Source organism: Hippoglossus stenolepis, chromosome 22 (assembly GCF_022539355.2).
Source record: "Hippoglossus stenolepis isolate QCI-W04-F060 chromosome 22, HSTE1.2, whole genome shotgun sequence".
NCBI classification, from domain to species: Eukaryota; Metazoa; Chordata; class Actinopteri; order Pleuronectiformes; family Pleuronectidae; genus Hippoglossus; species Hippoglossus stenolepis.
This window is the reverse complement of record NC_061504.1, coordinates 5,946,920-5,969,463: the sequence shown is the minus strand read 5'-3', so window position 1 is coordinate 5,969,463 and position 22,544 is coordinate 5,946,920. Positions and strand designations below refer to the sequence as shown.

Below are 22,544 nucleotides of genomic sequence, written 5' to 3'. Positions count from 1 at the left end.
AACCGGTTCACTATCCCCCACTTCCTTTTACCACCCCGGCAAAGGTGTTTTAGCTCCAGGGCTTTAATAAACAACCCTGTTTCAGGTGGGAAGCAGTGGAGAACGGAGGATCAGCCAGTGTCAGCTCCATTCCCAACAGAGTCCTGAAAAATTCATACTTTAATATCTCTTTTTGTCTCTGCCGTCAGCTTCGTTTTTTTTTTTTTACAAATTTGAAAAAAATTCCCTCAAGCTGTTAGTAGGATATTGCATTCATAGGAATAGGAATGATGGATGGATAGAAGGATGGACAGATGGACAAATGGATTTACATATAGAAGGATTGATGGATGGATGGATGGATGGATGGATGGATGGATGGATGGATGGATGGATGGATGGATGGATGAAACACATATTTACTATTGAGTATATTTACTCATCTGTCAGATCAAAAGTTCACGTGGGCATGAAAAGAATCTACAAGAAAATAGACAGAATTTCTGATGCACACTGAGACTCGCCAGTTAGTCAACAGTCTGTCAGCAGCTATACTGGAACAAAACAAAATAAAACCGAAGGCCAAATACAACCAAGAGACTTACAATAAAATGACCTGACCAACCTGCAATCCAAAAGCGAAAAGGTGGCCCCAAGACCAGGGATAGAAACTCAAATGAGGCACACAAAAGGCAACATGTGCATCTGCTTGTATCAGCTGCCCCACCTATGCATCTGTTCACCACCTCATATGAACAGACCCAGCACTCATTACCTATAGTTCCTTTGCTTCTATTTGGCCACTGCAACTGCACACAACAAAATACAGCCTCAACCCCACTATCTGCCACAGGAATACAACTCTCAGCTAAGGCCTCAACACAAGTTCACGATCAAGTGAGACCATCTGTTAATTACACTCGATGCTAAAAGGAGGTTATTTTTGCGTAGAGCAGCTGCGAACCAACACATCACTGTCCTAAAAATGCTTTCAAGATTAGGGCAGACAGCCACTTATGCTGATTGCTGTTTTGTGTGGATATTACAATGGTATAAACGGTGTGGCCCCACCTGAGACTATACCTGATCAACCTATTGGAGGCTGCGGGAGCCAGGAGGCCACATGAGACTGAAGTAGTATTATGACCCGAGGTGACCAAGGATTATTAGAAGAAAAATACCTCACTGCATAACAGGCATATACACTTATGAGATAAAACCTTATGATCAGCTCAGGCAGTGACCAGCTACGCAGGCCCATTAGCAGCAGGGTGTGATGCACTGTGTTAAGACACATTCCTCTAATAGCCGTTAACCTTTCTTTCGACTTGTGCCACAGTAGCTCTTCTGTCAAGCGTTTTGGAGTTACACTGAAAATTAAAAATGACGGGGCTATGTTTATTAACTTTTCAGCGATATATTTCACAAACTAATTAACAACTTACCATGAAGACCACTTGACACTGTGATGCATATTCTGCTTCATGTGTTATAGACCATGCTGAGAGTATTGTGAACTACGGAATCTGTGCAGGTCCTGCAGGACAAACTATGTGATGACACATTTCTAAATACACAAAAACACAACTTGCATAGCATGTATTGTGAAATATTGTTTCCATCAATTTAAGGCCCAGGTCAACATATGCAAGCTAGACTGGCACTCAGTGGAGTACTTCTACCAAGGTCCCAGCAGTCCTCTTATGAAACCACATTTAAATGCACCAGAACACACCATTTTTATTTGGTACCAACCAATAAAAGCCTCAACTCCGTGGCATCAAGTAAAAGGCTTTGGATTTAGAAAAAAGCAAGTAGGCTTAGTCACCCTGTCCTGGAGAAATAAAGGTTGAAATTAGATTATTTAATTTATCCCTGCTTGCTTTTATTCACTGTGCAGGGACCAGTAATTTGATCATAAGAAAGACCAATCTCATTTAAAGTCAATCCGAGCGCTGAAACAGTGCCATAAATGCCTCAAAGCCTGTTTCAACCTCAAAGCATCAAATCCAGAGACTCGTTGTAAAAGAAACGGGGGTAAAAGGGATTCAGGTTATTTTAGGAAATAAGAGAAGGATGAGAATTGTATTGTACAGAGAACCATCACAGAGAAATAAGGTGTAAATCAAATGTTGTCTTATATAACAGTTCTGCAAAAAAATCGAATCTCGAATGTTTTTAATGGAACTATAGAGGCACTGATTCAACTGTATGATCATTCTGGAGGATGTAGGTCGTGCTGCTGTCCGACTGTATCACATTATACAGAGGTGTTACTTTAATTAAGGCTAGCTAACCTCAACACAAACTGCACATTAAAACTGTCAAGAAGCCAAGATTTATTACTGTAAGATCAGACTGCATTCATTTTAGACTGATGTGCCTCGCAAACTGCCAACTGAATGAATAATTCAATATAGTTTCCACAAAAGAGTTGTGGAAACCGTGGAAACCACGAGTATGTGGTATATTTGCATTAGCATTTATGGTATGTGTATGCAGCTCTTGCCAATATTAGCTCCCTTGAGAGGTGCCAAGAAGCTATTAGAGGACAGGTTGCAGGAAGGAAGCAGTTTTAGGAGACTCTTCAGGGACAAATAGTGCCTCCTATCAGACAGAGGACATGCAGACATCCTGACAGTGAGATGATCGCCAGCCCCCCCCCCAACTCATCAGTCATTCTACTAATGTAACACTCCAGTGCTCCAATGGCCTCTTGTCTCCAGCCAACAGACACACTTCATCTTGCCTCAACACTCAAGGACCCGACACGCCGAAGACAGATGCTTTCCACTCTTTCTCAAAACCAGCTTTAGCAATCAGACCATGACTCAGCCAGAAACAGCGGCCAAGCGGCTGAGGTGGGAAAATAACCGACACATCAAGACTTGCAACATTATGGCATTTTTTTTCTATAGTGTGTGCTGCAGCAATGACGATTGAATTTCCTACTAGGACACATGAAATACTTGATCTTATCTCTGAGCCTACAGTACGATATTTGCCATTGACTGACATTTGGCATTTGGTTGACACACTAATCTATAGAAGCCGTACAACATATGCATTCAGTTCCACTACCACTTCTATATTTATGACAAAATTTACATTAACCTTTCAGCTGCCCTCTATTCGCAGCTAATCTTAGGAAAATATACCATTATTCTAATTTAAATGGCATATCTCAATGACTACAGGATGGATTACCATTTAATTTGGTGTTGACATTCATCTTCCCCACAAGATGAAATCTAATCACCTCGGTGATCCCTTTAATCACTTTTGCTCTATTACCCGTAGTAGCACAAACTAATACTCAGGTATGACCAATTGCGTGCACAAGTAATTACAAACCCCAATTGACTCAGCTGTCCTTGTGTTAAGAACTAATTAGGAAATGTTAACAAGCTGGCAACCTACACTAACACGGTTCAATGGTTACATTATACCTGCAACACATCAATGTCAACATCGTCTTTATGAGCATTAGAATGCTGATGTTTGTGGCACAAAGCACCGCTGTATCCGGGTAACCGGAGCTGCAAAGCTGTGCCTGTTAATCTTGTCCTTTTAATGTCTGAATATTATGGCACACTTTAGGTTTTTTTTGTATTTGTAACAAACTGTAATAATAAGTGTGTTGGAGTTTTCATTACATAAACAAAGGATGAGCCAGTGACAGACACAGAAGATGGCACATCATTATCTGTTTTAGTCCTGCCAAAACAGTCTCTGACCTGAGTGCTGTGACTCATTGCCAAAGATAGAGGGCAAACGCACAGGGAATCCTAAACTTGTGGCTTGGCAGTGGCCCCAAAACAAAGCCGGAAACACTGGCTTAAGGGTTTTTCCACTGAGCCAAATGATAACAGGGAACCTCTGAGTAATATTTCGCTTAAAAGAGATCCAACAGAATGATACGTGTTTTCATTTGAGTCATTGATTTCCACTGTAGTGCAAGAGTATAAATTACAGGGTATATGAACATGCATCATTGGCTGTATCTGTAATAAATCACAAAATCACTGGAAAACACAACCTCTGACTCAAGGGTTATTTAAGCCAAACCCTGCCCCTTTGGATGTTCTATTTTAAAGTAATCACTGTTTACCTTGTTTTCTTCTTTAATAGTATTTTAGAAAGATATAGTTGACACAAACCTTTTTATCTGTGGTTATGAATTTGACTTGATTGCCTTCCAGAGGAATTATAGTCCAATTACACTCCTCATTATGATGGCAAATTGCTGTGATTATGCTTACAATACAAATATCATAAAATATAATGCATGTAGACTAAGTTAAAGCGGGGTGGTTTGCCAAAACAAACAGGTCTGAAGATTATAAAAGCATTTTAGAAAATGCTGGTTTGGATAGCTTGGATAGTCACTATTGTTTTTTCCCCAATCTGCTGCAGTAAACACTATGATTCTGATTGTTTTCAGATTAACAGTGGAGCCCTGCTCAAGGGCAGGTAGGGACAGCAATCATTTCAGGACCCTAAGCTGATTGTAGAGATGTTACTATCTGCTCTCAAAAGGGGGAAGCAGCGCTCTGAAAGCCTGACAGGAAGAACTATCGTGGCCCATCAATGCTGAGTGTTTTGAAAATGATTACCACGCACAGAGCTACAATGCTAAATCACAGACAACGGCAAAATATGGGATCGTAACAATCGCGTTCTGGTCACGGACATTTTCCCCACTTCGGCAATATGATTCAAAAACCTAACCACTGCAAAGGCAATTCGCAATTTTAATATTTCCGTCGAAATATTCAATATCGCTCTCATCACCACTCCTCGAGACGACTGCCAGCCACTCTGATAATGCTGTGCAAGGCCTCTACTTCGCCTCCACCTCTGCTCAGTGTTGATGAAAGTTTCAAGATAATGTCCACCAAGAACCTCTCAGGACAAAAGTTTTTTGTTTTCATTGTAAAAGGAAAAGATGTGCTGCTAAATGATTGTTTTTGCCAGAGGCAGCAATGGTTTGTAGAGACGTTATGGGCTAAGAGTATTGAGTTAAATCTAAATTAGATAAAAGTGATCTTGTATACATGCTGAAATCCTGTTTGTTTGAATTTGGCTTTTCAAAATATGATGTCCAAACCCATGAACAATCCTTATATCACCTGTGTTTGCTAATAAATTGCCGGGTGTCAGGTTCGTTGACACTCAGGCAACACAGACGCCTGAATCTTCAGCCTCAGGCTAAGTTTCAACAAGTCTCATTCAGATGACAGACGAGCGCTAGGATGTGAACTTGATGAACTATGGGGAAAAGGGCAGGTGAGATACTATGACTAAACAAGAGTCTAAAGCTATATGCTAGTGGCATGTGGGGTTGTAATTGGTGACAGTGATGCTGGGAGAGAAATGCTCATTTCAGCATGTTTACTTGCTTATAGTGACAATATTAAATGCTGATTTTCAGCAGGTTTAACAATTTCTTTATCTACGTTTAGCTGGTGGACATTTGATACTGAATTACATTGTAATTATATTAACATCCACATAATTATGTGACAGTCCATCCAGTAGTTATTAGGATAGTCTGAACAAAAATGGTGGAGACCAAGAAGTGCCCCCTAAAGCCCGCCACTTGCAGAGAGAGCACAGTTTCATAGATAGTAACAGTATGTTAAAAATAAAGTAGTTTTTCCATTGACTATTGAGCGCTAAAGTATCCAAAGTTTAAGTGAAAAAGCCAGTACAGCCTGGCAGAGGAGGTCTTTATACTCTAGCACCTCCAGCAGGATGGCTGGATTGCACATTGGTCTTACGCCATGGTACTGTTAGTTCCACCTCTTCTTTTTAATTTGTTTTGTCATTGTTGCTGATAAGGCCCTTGTGTCATCAGTAACCCTAGTCATGTGGTAGGAGCTGGATGATGCAGCGCAGTCATATGTCAGCAGCATGACTACTCAGCCCCGGGGAGTGCCAGTGCTCATTGTGCTGCTGCTAGAGGTGTAGAGCTGCTGACCTGGACTAACTGCATCCTGCCAGTGAGGAAGTGCAGGGATCAGGCTGAGCTTCTATCAATTAATACTAAAATCTTTGAATATGAAATCTTTTTTTCCCCAGGTGTTCCATGGATGGGTGGAGGGCAGATGTTTCAGTGGAGGAGTTGGAGCAATAAGCAAACTGCAGGAGGTCCAGTGTGGAGGAGAGCCTGGACTTAATGTGCAACAGGATGAGCCTCGCAAAGCACTTTATGATGACAGATGTGTGCTAGGCCCGTAATCACTCAGACAACATACGGAAGACTTCTTAGATACCCGGATGATGGTGCTTAACTTGATGCATGTGGGGATGAATGTTTGGGCCAGAGAGGATTGAGGATGTGTTGGCATAGCCTGGGATTTAGTAAAGTTCTTCTGCTGTCAACAGGGTCAACCCGGACAGGGTCTTGTTGACAGACACATGCCTGGTGGTGAACCTGGTGATGCAGTCCCATTATTTAACTTCTGAAATCTGTGCCCTGAAGCTGTCCAGCACATCTGGATGGGAGGCATCCCTGCCACAAGTCTATGTTGGGGCTTTGTAGTCCGTGATGGCCTGGATGCCCTTCAACGAGCGCTTTGTGTGCCTCCTGTCAGCATAGTGGCTGTTGCTTCTCTCTCTGCATAATTCAATTCCTTCTGTGATGCCACGTGACAGGTCCGTTCTTGTTGATTTCAGGGCTGCCTTCGTTTTCCCATGTCTGAATTCAGCATCTCAGATCCTCAGTACCACCCAAACCTCTGCTGTCAGTTAATAGCGTCTGGTTTGACCTTGAGCTGACGATTTTAATGACTGTGACATCATCAATATGCTTCCTAATGTCAGCGATGGTCAGTGTTTTAATAAGTGCTCGCATTGCGAAAGAGAAGGGGGCAGGTGAATAAAAAGTTGCCTGGTCCACTGTAATCTTCTGCCTGTCCCAGTTTGGTGCTGTGCTCAGGGGAAGACGTCTTTAAACAGAATTAATCCATGTAGGTCAGGCAGAGATGAATATTAATCAACCACGAAAGTAGAGGAGGAGGATTGCCTGGCTAGACCAAAGAGATCCCGCACTGTTTTCCAGAATAGTAATCACTTTTCACCCCGTGACAAGAGTAGTATAAATGTATAGAAATTATACTGTACATGTAGTAATACAGCTCAAATACAGAAAATAGCATAAATGTTCAGTGTAAGGAGACGGTGCTGTTAAGAACATATCACCTCCTGTCTGCAGGAGTGTGTGTGTGTGTGTGTGTGTGTGTGTGTGTGTGTGTGTGTGTGTGTGTGTGTGTGTGTGTGTGTGTGTGTGTGTGTGTGTGTGTGTGTGTGTGTGTGTGTGTGTGTGTGTGTGTGTGTGTGTGTGTGCACAAACTGATAATCACATGTATTTAGTTATTAATCGATGATGTTGGATCATGACTCTGGATCGTTACGGTCACTTTAACACTGATGTCCTGACTCTGTGCATCACATTACGTTACATGTGTCTCTTAAACTCTAGAGCGACTCAAACAAACACATAAAGTAAGCATCAGTCCTGTACGTGTCCTAATAACTTGTGATCAGTGATGGTGTTTATTGTTAAAGTGTAAAGTGAGCACAGGTCAGAGGGGGAGTGAGGAGGAAGCAGACTCCGACAGGAGACTCAGTAAAGGACGACCGGACCTTTAATGAGCGTCTGTCCTGATCCTGAAGCAGCACTGGTTATAATTATGAAGCGGCAGGACATCGCTAAAACAATGAACGTATGATTGATTTTGTTCTGTCTCTGCATCGATGCAGAGTCGTCCACGTCCACCATTATTATTATTTATCAGAAATAATCTCTGTCCACAAAATACTAGGGACAGCAATGGCTAAAAGTAAGAGCAGCTATTACTTTGCTTGAACAGACAACAAGGTGGAACTGTTACAGTGAGGGTTAACTAAGGGTTAATTCGATATTCATGTTGCATTCACCACTAGTAGTCAAGTCGTGACTCATTAGAACCAATTAGGAGGCAAACACAAGTGTCTGCAAAATCATTTCTAAACGTTTCTGTTGATCTTGACACAAACACAGTCCCAGATTTTTCAAAAACAGGGCCAGCAGTGCTTTCAACAGTCTCCAGAGTGGTGACCCTGACGCTATGTAGCAAAATATTTTTCTGAAATAACTATTGTAGATGTAGCGTAAAACTCAGCCTGCAAGGGTACACAGACATTACTGTACAAATAAATGGCATGCTGCCACACATCATGCCACAATTTGATTACCGCCTCATAGCAATCCAATGTCATTCTTTCAGTATCACCTCATGTGCAACATTAACTCCAGTGAAGTCACTTTCCATGACCTTGCCACAACACAACATGTTGCACACAAACAAACGGAGTACTTCTCAACAAGAGATCATACACATATCCAGATTCAGGATTATATAATGAGTGTCTTATTGGTTCCCCATATTTAATCAAGGCTCCTGTCATGCTTTAATACCATCTCTGATAGCTAAAAGAAAAATATCCAGCATGATATTGACTCTTTTTAGAATATCCCTCTTTAATGTTGGAAGAAGGCATGTGAAGCACCGCCAGCAAAATTAAAACACTTTCAAATTCGACAAGGTGACTCGGCGCTCACTGAAATCTATTTATCAGACATGTGGATGGGAATGTTGATGAGGAGGAGGAGGGTGAGAACTTCAGTGGTGTCAAGGAGACTATGGTGACCTCAGATCACTGAACCCCCTTGTCGGGAGAAGCCCTGCGCTGAAACTGTTGGCTCATAATGAACTGCACAAAACCATTACTGCCACAGAAACAGAGAGGAAAATCACAGAGACAACAAAGCTCCAGCTCCACTACAGAGCGGCACACTGGAAATGTGTATGACGCACACAGCCCGAGATGAATAATATGTCAGTTTGTGTGTGAGATACCTCTTACATAACACGAAACGGAGAAAAAGATGTAAAGCGGATCAAGTCTACAGGTGCAATCGTTCACACTTTACATTTGAAAGAATTTGCAGATATCATAAGGAAGTTAAGAGCTCAAAGGTCACGGCAGCAGGCGGTAGTCCTGTGACCCAAGAATGACCTTTAAAGAAAAATGGCACATGGGGAACACAGGCTCATAGACATCACGTCAACATGAGCGGTGCTGTCAGCAGCTTTACCAAAAAATGAATCACCTTCTCATGCAGGCTGGGATTTCGACACAGACTGTCTGAACAGCCGTGGGGGGGGGATCCGGACACATTATCAGCCTGTTTTGTGATGTGGCCCCAATATATTAGCATCTGTTACCCAAACGGAGCTTTCCAACACGCACAGAAACCACGAACACACCAAAAAAGAAGCCACAAAAGTGACATTATTACACAAAGGATCATTACGTCTGTCCAGATCGAGTGAATTTACACTGAAACCCATAAAACACAGAGGCACGGAGGGCACCGGACAGATGCAGCAGGCACGCAGGGAAGAGGGTGAATCAAGGACCTACCTCATGTAGCTCGGGCAGCAGAAAGCACCATTACATTCACAACACAGCCTCTGAGAGAGGAAAAGAGAGATAAATAGAGAAAGAGAGACAGAGAGAGAGAGAGAGAGAGAGAGAGAGAGAGAGAGAGAGAGAGAGGGAGCGAGACGTAGAGATGACATCACCATATTTTTCTCCCTCCTCCTCGTAAATGTAAGCTGGCGCTGCAGGGCTGCCGATGTGAGCGGCGGAGCGGCTGTAAGAGCTGGCTCACTGTGTGCAACGACATGAGTACGCTCTCCATATAAGCCTTTCCTCCAATACTAATGTGACCCCAATGTGTTAGCGTCTATGGCTCCAACAGTGCCAAACAAACAGACACCCACACTATTTTAACAAGCACACACACGATTTAAACACCTGATGTAACTGAGGGACTGATATGATTCCTCTCAGTGAAATCACTTGTTTCATTATAAATTTTTAAAAAAGTCTCTGCCGGTGGTGATGGTCACCTGCTATGAGCTTCAGCCATGGTGTCCTTATAAGAGAAGAGTTATCTCTCTTATCAGGCTAGACGCTACAGTTACTCACTAACTTCATGAAAAGATCCAAAAGAAGTGATTTAACATTAATGTTGCTTTCACCGCTGCAGCTCTTAGTGAGTACATGTTAATGGTTAACCAGTGTATCACTGCCTGTATTTACTGTTGTTTGTGCATATTGAGAAATCATTTGAGTATTTTTCCTGAATATTTAAAAATACAAATTACAGTAGTAAATAGTAAACCTACTAACCAATTTTTATGGAGGGTTTTTTTCCCTGGACATTTAAAAACAATAGTAAACACTCCCCTTGGTGGATTGTGTTGCAACCTAATAGGGAAAGAGGTGCTTTGATTTTCACTGTTTTTCACTGCTTCTCCTTAATAACTCGAAAACAAATTATTTGGAGTCTGAGCTTCTGTAAAAATAGTAAAGTGCCCATTCTAAACCAGCCTCTTTTAGAATGGCCCGTTTGCTTGGTAATGCTGGTTGCACCTTTCTTTCTGGAACCTTAGAAGTGACCTGCAGTAATTGAAGTGAAAAGACCGGCTGCTGGACTCAGTCCACAGAACCATGAAAAAAGAGCCGTTCACCTGTTTATTCAAAGCTCAATAAATGCGCCTGTTGATGTGAACGACCTGTTAACAGGATCGTCACATCCACTTACATTAATGAGTCCCAGTCCCTATTACAGAGCGCTGGTCGTCTATTTATTCAAATTTTATTAATTGAACGAACAGATTGGACTGGAGTTAGTGTGGGAGACAGTGTTACTAGTGATCTGCAATGTTGGTGTACACACTGATTATATACAGTCACATGCCAAGAGGCTTTTCTTTTTTTAGTGACATAAAACCAATTTTATGCACGGGTGATATAGTGACCACATTCATTAAAAAAAACAAAAATTTGTAAAATTATTATTATTACTTAGGCAGACACAATTATTAAGTGCTGCGGAGTCACATCACAGAGTAGCAGAGAGAAGATTACATAACAAGAGGAGAGTTGAGCGACTTGGTGTCAAAGGGGAAAGCAAAGATTTAGCCAGAATACCAATTGTCAACCTGATAACATTACTGAGGCAATCTGCAAACTTGTGTGTACTGAGGGTGGCAGCATCTGGAGGTAATACCTCTACTCTGCACGCACACCTACAAGTGCACCACTAGATTGAAATCCAATGTTAAAGATCAAAGCAAGTGCTCTGCAGATACTAAGTCGACACTATTTCCCTTAAAATATCCTGTGTCATTGATAGCAGCAGTGTTGTCACAAGTGTAATACCCAGTGGGATAATCTCTACGCCTTGTCGTCCATAGAGTGGATGAAGGATTTTTAAGGAGACGGGGCTACATCTCACATTTAAAAAAAGCAAATCAATCTTTTTATTTACCACTCACACACAAACAACATCCTGAGCTCACTGTCAAAACGATTTTTTTGTCTCATAACATCCGAATGATTCCTCCCTATCTTTTTCCTTATGTCCTGTTTCTACACCAATCGTCTTTATTGTGGTGCAGCACAGCAGGGCCACAGAGAGTAATCCGGTTCTGACTCTGTTCCAGGGGTTGTTTGTAATTCTTAGAGATCGCACTTGAAGATTACTCTTTTGTGGCAATAAGAGCAGACAGATGTTACTTTTGAAAGAATTCTGTGTGAGTGTGTGTGAGACGAGAGGACTCGTAACACTGCATTTGTTTTGAGATTTTAGGACCAAAAGTGTAAGCTATCTTTTCCTGAAGCAGTCTGTTCGCTTGACTGACTATGTCTCTGCAATTTAAGTTTTGTGTGCGTGTGTGTGCATGCATCAGTGCGCGTGTACTGGTCCAGCTGCAGGGGGAACATGCTGTTGCACCCAGCACCCAGCTGCGAGTTTGCTCCTGAGGGAAGAACAGGCAGGTGAGGGCTGACGGTGGTGTGTAAGAAAATGCTGGGACAGGCTTCTACAGGACGCACTGTATCCAAATGCCCAACAAATACAATATATGTGTCTACACACACACACACACACACACACACACACACACAAATACACACACAATAAGCACACACCATATCATAGCAATGTATAACCGTGAGCGTTTTGAAAAAGACATTTAATAAACCATGGCGTCAGTGAAGCCAGCAGGCAAGAAGCTCAAATCTCAGCACATGACAATGAATTTGAAGGATGATTTTTTATCAAAGAACCACATAGCATTCTGTGTGAATCATGTGTTCATAGCAAATGTAGCCCTTCACCATTTTTTGCCACCATGATTTTTCTATGAATTATTAAGCCTGAACACCTCCATGACCTTAAGTCTCTACTGGTTTTGGAGTTGTTTCCCTAACAACCTCACCCCAAATAACCATCTATTCACTACAATTCCTCAAACATAACATGGCGTCTTTAATATTCCAGACATTCATTGATCAATGGGAAAGCAATTTCGATATAATCTCCTCATGAAAACCAATTCCATCTCACTCTCCCTCATTATCTCTCCACAGATAGGTGCATCGTATTAAACTCTATTGTTTGGGGCTTTAATCCAGTAGTGAAGCATCAGCCTGCATCGGAAATGAATCAACTTTTACACTGACAATCAATTCATTGTTCCGAGTCATTATGTAAGAAATGTTCCTCAAATTGGTTCCAGCTGCTCAAATTAGTAGTTAATATTGGTTTTATTTCTTATATAAGGGTAAAGTGAATATTCTTTTGGGGCTGTTGGTCGGACAAAACGAGAGACTGTAAGAAATCACCTGCCTACATTTTTCAGTGTATAACAGTTTCAGTCCCTCCTGTGGTTCAGCATCAAAAATTCAAGCTAAACTATCTCCCTCGCCACTTTCGAGATCTGACAAAGTGTCGCCTGCAAATTAGCTTTTGTGAAAGGTGAAGAATGCAAGGCTATGTGAGGATATTACACCACTGCATTGAAAGGTCATCTTTAAAGAGGATTAATGACAATGGAAAACGGTTAATAATGTGTTGCGTGGAGTCAATTTTGCAGCGAGTGTGGCACCCAATTACTAGGTTCCGCTAGAGGTTACAGTGAATTGGAGGGACAGACACAGCCAAAGGCTTGATTCTCCCACAATACCTCAGAGTTAAAATTGAACAAAGACGCCTGTCACTCCACAAATAACTGCAATTATCATCCCAAAGAGCCGGAGTCAAGCCTGCTCACACAGATAGCTTATCTACACAGTGATAAAACAGAGGCCGAAGGAATTTTGAGATAACAATTAAATGTTGATAAGGGAGATGAAAGTCAAACTTACAGAAACAGGACATCTCAAAAGGAAAGTTTTCTTGATTCATGTTCAGCCATGAGATCCAGGTAAGGTATTTTATGATCTTCTCTCTTAAATGATCTTTATTTGCCATAATAGCATTGCCCGTGTCACAGGGGATCTAGAAGACATACTGTACGTTCCTGGAGCTAAAAGGCAATCTAGTCAGTCAGCTTCTTTCTTCCTGGCTGGTCTGTCATGGTTGGCTCAAATCATGTCCCTTTTCCCTCAGGCACCTGCTCAGCCTGAAGGAACTTCAGCCGACAGTACACAGAGATGCAGCTGAAATGAAAACCTGCCAAAAGCTGAAAGCTGCTACAGTTTTGTAGACAGTAATATTGATCTGGTACGGTATGACACTGCATCCTGAACACTACACACTCTGAGCAGCATCGCCATCCTAATATATCAAACAGGCTCATCAAAAGCTATGAATTGTGCAGCTGGGCACAGGACTCAGGAGTCTGACCGAATGAATTAGGACGCGTATCTGAGCATGTGATGTCAATATGTTATATACTATCTTCAACATGGAGGCAGGAAATGTCCCCACAAAGAGGAGGCACCACTACCATCATCTTCCTTCAATTTACCATCTGTACTCTAATCAATAGGGGATTAGGATAAAAATAGAAAATGGTCCTGACTTTTTAACCTCTGAAAGCCGAGGACAATTCTCACACTTTTCATTTCGAAAACTTGAGGCTTCATCCTGATTTGTACATTTCAGTTTTAAACACTTTTCGAGCCTTTAAAAAAGAGGCACTGGAAAAGCAATGTCGCAATCAACTGCTTTTGCTTCCTGATAGTTTTTTTTAAAGTGACAATACCACTACCAGCGATAATAAGCAAAGCGTTGCTAACACTTGCTGTCATTAACAGTTCCACCTCGTCATCTGTCCAGGGAAATAAATCTCTGCTCTTTCTTTACACCACTGCTGTTCCTCGTTCATAGCATTTTCTGGAACTAAGCAACCAACTGCAGAGTAGACTATCTACTTCCTGTTTACACAGGCATGCACATGACGATTATATTTGAACGGCCTTGTGATACGTGTAGTCAGATGTGTTAGTATGGACAAAGATCACTTCTGACATGGAGCGTAATCACTTGGAGAGGGAGAGGGATTGTGTGTTAACAGTAAAATCTATTTGTATGGATGTAGCCCACGTTCTAAGGGCTGCCTGAGATGCATAATATTCAAATCCTGTTTTAAAAAACTGGGATAAAGAAGATGGGAATACAACTACTAACTGAATGCAACTTTAAAATCATTCTTCACAATCTAAAATAGCTGGTCCTGCATTTCTGACCAAACATCCCTGTGAGATAGTTTTACTTTTTGTTTACTGTATCTGTATAGTCTTCCTTCCTTCAGGAACATATTTGCAGCCACTAGAAATGAGACACCTTAAAAAAAAAAAAACGTGTTCATAGAACAGAAAGAGATTTTTACTTCAGAAAGCTGCACCAGCAAATTGGAGTCATTCAACATTAATGTCTCATGTAAAAAAAAACATGATTCACTGGTAACCAATTGAGTCACCTGTCTATTGTGTTTTTTTTCCTGTGACTCATCTGGAATGTCTTCAATACAGTTCAAGGTGTGGTCAAGGTATTGAGATAAATTACAGTCCCACACCATGTGCTGAGACCGGCTTAACTCGCGTCTGACGTTTATTACTCATCTCCTGAGTTCAGACACAGTGATTACTACAGGGTCAGATATGCATAATCAATTATGGATGGCAAAGAAGACTCCTGTCTAATAATCATTAAACCAAAGTGTAAAGGAAAAGACACTTTTGCAGGGATCAGTATTATTATTCTATCACATTTAAAAGAGTGGAATTAGGATACAGATACAGTATGTCTCTCAAATCTTTACTGATAACAGGGATGTGTACCTCAAGGACCTCACCACAAAAGATACAAATATTTATACGTGGTATTATATTGCAATATGATGCACCATACAATATATCGCAATATAATACAACACAATACAGTTTGCGATATATAGCAATACTCTACATATTTTTTAACGAAAGTGTGAAAGGACCTAAAATACTACTTGTTGTGTACTACCTTGATAGTATATGTGCATCACATAATATTGATAACTCCGCCAACAAATTGTGCAAATAGTACTTGCCTTTCTAATTTATTAGGACAAACATTTGCATTGCAAAGTGTCACTAAACACTGAACAAATTGAACTGAAATTCACTTGCCATACACATTCAAAAATAAAGGGCATATTGCACTGCAATAATCATCTGTACCAATATGTTTGCACAGCCCTAACTGACCATAAATCATTTTTGTTTTAATAAGCTGACTGTCTTGTATTAGATTTTGGTAAGAATGTTCCCGATGATTCAAAATCAAGTGGTTCACAGGGTCTTGATTCTCCATAAGGTTTTGCTGCCAAACTTTGACAAAATTGTGTAATCAAGTACAGAGCAAATCCAATTGTATTTTGCCACTGGCAGATGTGGAGATTATGACAGCAATCATTTCACTGTTGCCTGGTCAAAAAGTTAAATTTAATTTTGTGTCTCAACTCGGGGGCATCCAGCAGTGTTTTGTTATTGGAGGCAGCCCACCTGTGTAGCTTTGAAACCAGCGGATCTTTCAGTGATGCAGGGGGAAGCAGCAGCTCAGGTGGGCAGTAATATGATTCCCCCCGCCTGTGAGGAAATGCACCCGGGGCCCGACGAGCGTGGACACTGAAGTTAATGGGCTGAGACACTCATAAAAGGGCCTGGTGCACCCACGCTCCTTCATCAAATGAGCAAATGCCGCTCAGCAGCGGGCCTGGTGCAAGGCTGACACAAGGAACCACGCTTAACCAAACCCTGTCATCGCGGGAGACAGGTGCAAATTAAAGGCATGTTTGTTCAGTTTTGTTTGATGTAGCACGGCCAGCAGCAGTCGAGCTCCTCTGAACAATGAAGGCCGAGACTATTAAACGAAAGCTGCACAGTAATACGGTTTCATTGGCATTAAAGCAGCTGCTTTTATTGCTAAGCCTTGGCTAACCCTCTCAGAGGCGGCAACAAAAGCCGATGAGCTACACACCACGGCAAAGTGCTTCAAAATGTAACCCGATTTGTTTGCCACTCCTGGACACGAGAAAGTAGAGTCAACTCTATCACTTGGAGCGCATCTGGCATTTGTGAGAGCAAATGCGTCCAATCAGCCAAACCACAGCCAGTGGCCTGAGTGTCCCGGCTGGGAAGATTAGCCTGCACTGATGCACTGGCCTTGGCATTTCAATAGCTCCATGAGTAGCACAGCGTTTGTTATGGCTCCAGATAAGTGTTTCAGTCTGGAGGGAGAGCGAGAGGGACTTATAACTCACTTGATGGGTGAACATTTGTTCAGTGCAGGAACTCAACTTGTGGGGGTTGTTATATTGTTTCATAATGTGGCTGCTGTGAAGCCCTTCAAGAACTGGAACTGTGATTAAGTCCTCTGCTAACTGATGTGAATGACAATGTTTATCTCATTACAATGCTACCTGTAAAGGCGTGGGATATGTAATAACTATTACAATAATTGTATTTATTGCAATTACTATTATTATAACTTCTGGTTATGTTTTTACCCGCATCTTGTTTGCTTGTGTGTTAAAAATCGAGATGATTTAGTTTTATTGGGGGGGGGTAGGTTTTTTTCAGCTGCTGTACAATCAGAAATAAGGCTAGAAACATGTAACTACCACCGATGTGTAAGGAAGAAAATGTGGATTTAGTTGAGAATCAAAAGTTTAATGAACCTTCAATAGTTTTAGAACCATGTCTAAACAAACATGACAGATTAGGGACTATGAACCCTGGAGGACTGGGTTAGAGCATCTCCAAAACAGCTGATATTGTGCGGTGTTCCCAATCCAGGTATGAGGTGGTTAGTATCAAATGGTAAGAAAATGTAATAACATTATTATTGTAACCAAATCTATTACGGTTATTATTATTATAATCATAGTATTGATAAAAATGTGGTGAAAGGCTGAGAACGTGACAATAGCCTCTTGGAAACTTGGCTGTGACGCAATATTCCTGACTGAACAGATTCAATCCAAGTGCACTTTCCAGTGTATGTCATTTTGCAATTGTGGAAAACAGACAAGTTGCTGCGAGTCAGTCATTTGCTCCCAGTTGAAGAAGAAACCAATTTTTGTCTAACCGAGTGATTCATTTTTTACTGTAAATACAAGACTCCACGAGGAAGGTTCCTTAATATCTGCAACAATGGAACATTTCAATTTCCTGAATCAGCTGGAATGATTCAAACAAATATTGACCAAGAATGTTTCAGTTTCAGCTCATCAATAGCAGCCTGCTTTGCATGTAAACAGTTTCTGTGGGAAGCTGAGCACAATCTTCATATCATGAAAGGAATCTGATGTAGCATAATGAAGCCAGGGATAATGAAAACATATTGAAAAAACCCTTAATAGATTTCTCATAACAGAAAAAGCATGAAGAATCTAATCAAAATAAGGTTGACAAAAAAGCTTTCATGCTTAGCAGAGTCTAAAAACCTTTATTTTTAAAGCCACATATTGGGCTCCATATTTCACCAACAATATTTCATTCCTCATGCATGTGCACCCGCAATAAAAGGCTAATTAAGCTACTGAAGTGTGGACACAACACTACACCATTCAGTTCATTATTGGCAAGCATCAAGGCTAATGTGGATACCACATTCCAGTCTCGTTTTTAATACACACCTAATTGACCTAATGCAGAGTAGGAGAGAAATATTTCTCCTGCTCTGCAGACACGACCTTGTTCAATGGCTGATGTAGAAACAAACAGCCTCTCTCTCCCACGAGGTAGTGGGAGCTAGCTTGGCACTTTGCATAATTAATCAGCTTCATTAATACAACTGTGCATCTCAAGGAAAATCTTCCATAAACGCCCCATTTTCCATGGTCACGGGTCTCGATAAATGCCAATAGGTGATAGGTATACCAATTTTCTTCTGCAAACAAAACATTTGCAATAATTAAATGTCAAACGGGTACTCAACATTCATGTTTAAAAGCAGTGAAAGTGCTTCTGTAATGAGCCATTTGAGCTATGCATCAGAATCTGACCTAAAATAAATAATAAAACCTATTTAAGAAGAGCAGAGACCACGTGACATGGCATCACAATGCAGTGTATACGTTACATTACATTACATATAATTTAGCTGACGCTTTTATCCAAAGCGACTTGCCCAAGGACACTTCGGCATGGGCTGGGATTCAAGACGCCGACCTTCTGGTTGGAGGACAACCACACTACCCCTCAGCCACAGCCGCCCTTTATAAAACTATTGTATTTAGACTGCAAATTATACAAATTATTGAATCAATCAGGTGATCAGAAGAGTAATCGGTTTTGGACAAACCATTCATTTTTTTCAGTCATTTTTTCAAGCTTTTACAGCCTCTAATCTTAAATTATTTTATGCGGTTCTCTGTTATAAACTGATTACTTTTCCAACCTTCCAGCTAGTGTCCAAGTGCTACTGCAACGTTGCTACACTGTCTGGCTAATGTCCAACACGAGAAATAACCATGCAAACCTAAATTGGAACTCAAAGCCCTTTTCCCTGTGCTGATAAAGGCAGAGCAATCTCGGAGCCCATCGGCTACACAGTCCCACTTAGCAACGTGATACACGAGAATGGAGCTGGAGTTGAGAGACATCTACGACCAGATTTATACACAAAGAGAAACATTTGGACTAATCTCTATTAACAGCAATCTGCTTATGAATGCAGATACATTTAGAAGACAACAGCTGATGCATTTCGGTCAATGTGTTCCACCTCTTTTACTCTCCATATCGACTGTTTAACTGCAGGCAACCAAAGCCTGCTAAAGCGTGATTGGTCAAACTAGAAAAGGAAACCAGAAGGCTGCTGCACCCACAATCTTGTCCCTCGCCTAGAATCTGCATATTCACATGCATAGAGATTAAAGGCAGAGTAAAACTCCAGTTGCATTAATGAGTGGACAGGTTTGGTTATTCATTGATCCAGCAAAAATAATGGCATCTGAGGTTCAGTGTTATTCTTCCTTTATATCACTCCCTGACGTCGCCTTCTTTATCTCCTCCCAACAACGGGGCTCTTCTCCTTTTACCGGCTACAGTTACCACTACCTGGGGAAAGCGTCTGATGGCTACTGAGGAAAACAAAAGCTCTATCCTCTTTCTTTTCTCGTTGTGGAGTGGCAGATGCACTTCCTTTTCATGCCAGGAGCACAGAGAAAGCAAGGCTTATGGGAACCAATCTAAATGCAGATGGCGTCTTTATTCATTAGCCATTACGTTGTGAAATCAACATCACAGACACTTGTCTATTGCCACACTAATATCTTTGTAGAGCCACTCTGTGCATATTTAACAGATTTCTGACAATATTAGTAAAAGCACTAATTGATTACTAGAGAAAATAACTGATTTATTTGCAATAACATTTCAGTTTCATTTTCTAGCTGTTCCTTCCATCTCTGTGCAAACAAGCTTCACAGAGGTGATCTCTTTCTCTTTTCCTTTGTATATCAGCATCATTAGAACCCTGATGCTCCTGAATAGACTGTGAATTCAAATATAAAGCTAATTGTGTCATCAAGGGAAGTGTGCAGGTAACATGATGTGGTCGGAGAAGGGCTGAAAGGAAACTCCATTTGACTGACAAATGAGCTGGTTCGCTCCCTTGAGCCTAGATTGCGAGAGTCAACAAAAGTCTGTCATGGAAAGTCTGGGATTGCCCTTTATTTATATGCAAATACGCAGAGGATGGAAAACATGAAAATAAAGTGTGTGACTGGCAGAAGCCAAGTCGGCCAAGGAGCACAACCAGGACTGGGCCATAAAACAATATACATAATTATTGCAATACAATTTTTAGCGTTAACAATATAAGAAAAATCCAAAACATAACTGTATGATGCGTATGAATTGTGTAAGCACAGTGAAGACAGTATCCTTCTACTTCAGGTTTGTAAAATGTTTTGTCGAATATCAAGTGTTTCTCATTCTCTGCTCATAAAGAAGAGTTTAAAACCACAACCAGTACAACCAATAATGCTGCATTTAACATCAGGATTATCGATATTGACTGATATGAACATTTCAATTTTGGCCCTACCAGATGTTTCCATCATGAACTCAAATCACCTGAGGTCAACAACAAATTTGACAGCTATTGATTTTTTTGATTTTAAATATTATGCCCGAAACCCAGACCTCTGTTGCCGCTTCCATCCTGATTTAATGCTTCATACACTTATTGTGGGTGGATGTAGGGGGGCTGATATCCAATGCCTTCAAACGCAGAATACATTTCCAACAATAAACCCCAAAATGGTTAGAACAAACACTTACACAGAGCAGAAAAACCGGAGGGAGAAAGCTGCATAAAAATCGCAGGAGGATAACATCACAGACTGCTACCAGATATCCCGTAACAGGCCAGGAGCGACCGGATGCTTCACTTGGTCTGACACAATTAGGAACAGGTCTTGATGCCGGACAGTCTCCTGTTTCTGCTCCTGGCTCCTTGTCGGGTGAAAGTGGTAACAGGGCACCATTGAGGGGCTGAGGGGTGCACACATGGAAAAACTGGGGCAGGATCACAGGCAGATTTTGAAACCTCAAAGCCACGAATTGGACACGAATGCAACAGATTCTTCCATAAACCACCCCAGACACACTGTGGTTGCAGGAAATGGGAATCTACCCACTCACCACTTGAGCTCTTCCCGTTCAGATCGCCCAGCTGCAACTAGGCTATTTCAAACCCCATGTTCCCAGTGGAGGGTGAGTCGGGACAGCTTGTACAGGAAGTATGTAGAGATGGAGAAGCTGCTGCACTCAGCTATCGCTAACCCCGCGTTATTACATAATAGTACGCGGCGCTCGACTGCAGAGTCACGGCTGTCAACTCGTCACAAACACACACACGTTAGCAACTAAGCTAGCTGCGTTGTATCAACATCATCAGCTGGTGCAGGGGTGCGTTCGTTTTGTCGTATTCTCGTTTCGGGCGCGTGAGACTCACCTTTCCTTTCTTTGGGGGGGTCTGCGTGCCGGCGGGTCGCGTGACGGGCTCACGACAGGGGAACACAGGCTGTGGGTATTCGTCCGGTCCTCCTGTGTGTGCTAAGTGTTAGCAGGCGGGGTTGTGATGTTTATTCGCAGGCAGCCATTGCTTCAGTGCGCGTCCCCCTCCGCCCAGCCACGTCATCCAGGTCCAGGTATTGATGTTTAAAAGCACAACATTAGAATTCAGGGTTGCTGGTTCGATTGCGAGCGTCACCGACCCACTGATGTTCAACCTGTTCTCCACTGGCCCGCCTACACGGTTCTGTCACAGCTCTGAGGGGACGAAGCTCAAGTCAATAATAATGCACCGTATTTCCGGTTACAAATTTCAAACTAAAAGCCAATTTTATTTAATTGAATTGAGACAGTTTTGAAGAGACTCGTCTTTTATAAGGGTTTATAATAATTGTCCTTAAATACATACTCAGTATAATAAAATGTATTGTGTTACCCCTATTTTCTATCATCTTACTTCCTGAATATATATTCGTACTGACTTTTTACAATGTTAGCATATATAAGTATTGTATTTACATATCATTTTTTTTGTATTTAAACAATACAAGATAATATATATATATATATACATAAATTGAATATGAATATATGAATTGAATTACTTTTGTGCTTGCATCATATATAAGTCATAAATGCTGCCGTATGTGTTATATGAATCGAGATTGTATTATTATTATATTTTCATTATATTATTGCTCATACTACAAAGTTCTATTAACAAATCGTGATAGTTTTCTTTTTATGCCAAGTTGGTATTTTGGCACCAATGCTCTGTCTTGACTTTATTCTGAAGATCGAACACTCGATATCCTGCTCATGATTGATGACAGTGTACCTTGACACAAAACATGAGACTTCCTTCCTTGTTTCTACTCGGTCATCGTTTGATTTCCCTGAATGGACAGAACAGCTCAACAGCGACCCTGTCAGGCCACTTTCACTTCTGACACAGTCCATCTGAACGCTCTATATCTATGATGGACAACATTTAGTTGTATAAAGTCATATATTATCATTATTGGGGCGGTGTATGGCACCTTACATGGCTGTTGTTATGATCCTTTCCTGATAAACAAATTGATGTCTCGTTTAATTTGAATATTAATTGAACTGTGGTGTGGTAAAGATATTTATGTCTATTTGTA

The 22,544-nt window shown here is 41.3% G+C and overlaps 1 protein-coding gene across 3 annotated transcripts in view; it reads right to left on the bottom strand.

Annotated features, from left to right (window-relative positions):
- The window catches only part of osbpl8 (oxysterol binding protein-like 8), a 79,622-nt gene extending 57,966 nt beyond the window's left edge, over window positions 1–21,656 (bottom strand). For 2 of the 3 annotated variants that reach the window (XM_035147217.2, XM_035147219.2), the window contains exon 1: window positions 21,338–21,656. The gene's annotated coding sequence lies outside the window, so the exon portion shown is untranslated. Of the gene's footprint in view, window positions 1–9,453; window positions 9,502–21,337 lie in introns of those variants that run through there. The other variant, XM_035147218.2, reaches the window with a different exon arrangement.
- Between the last annotated feature and the right edge of the window lie 888 nt (window positions 21,657–22,544).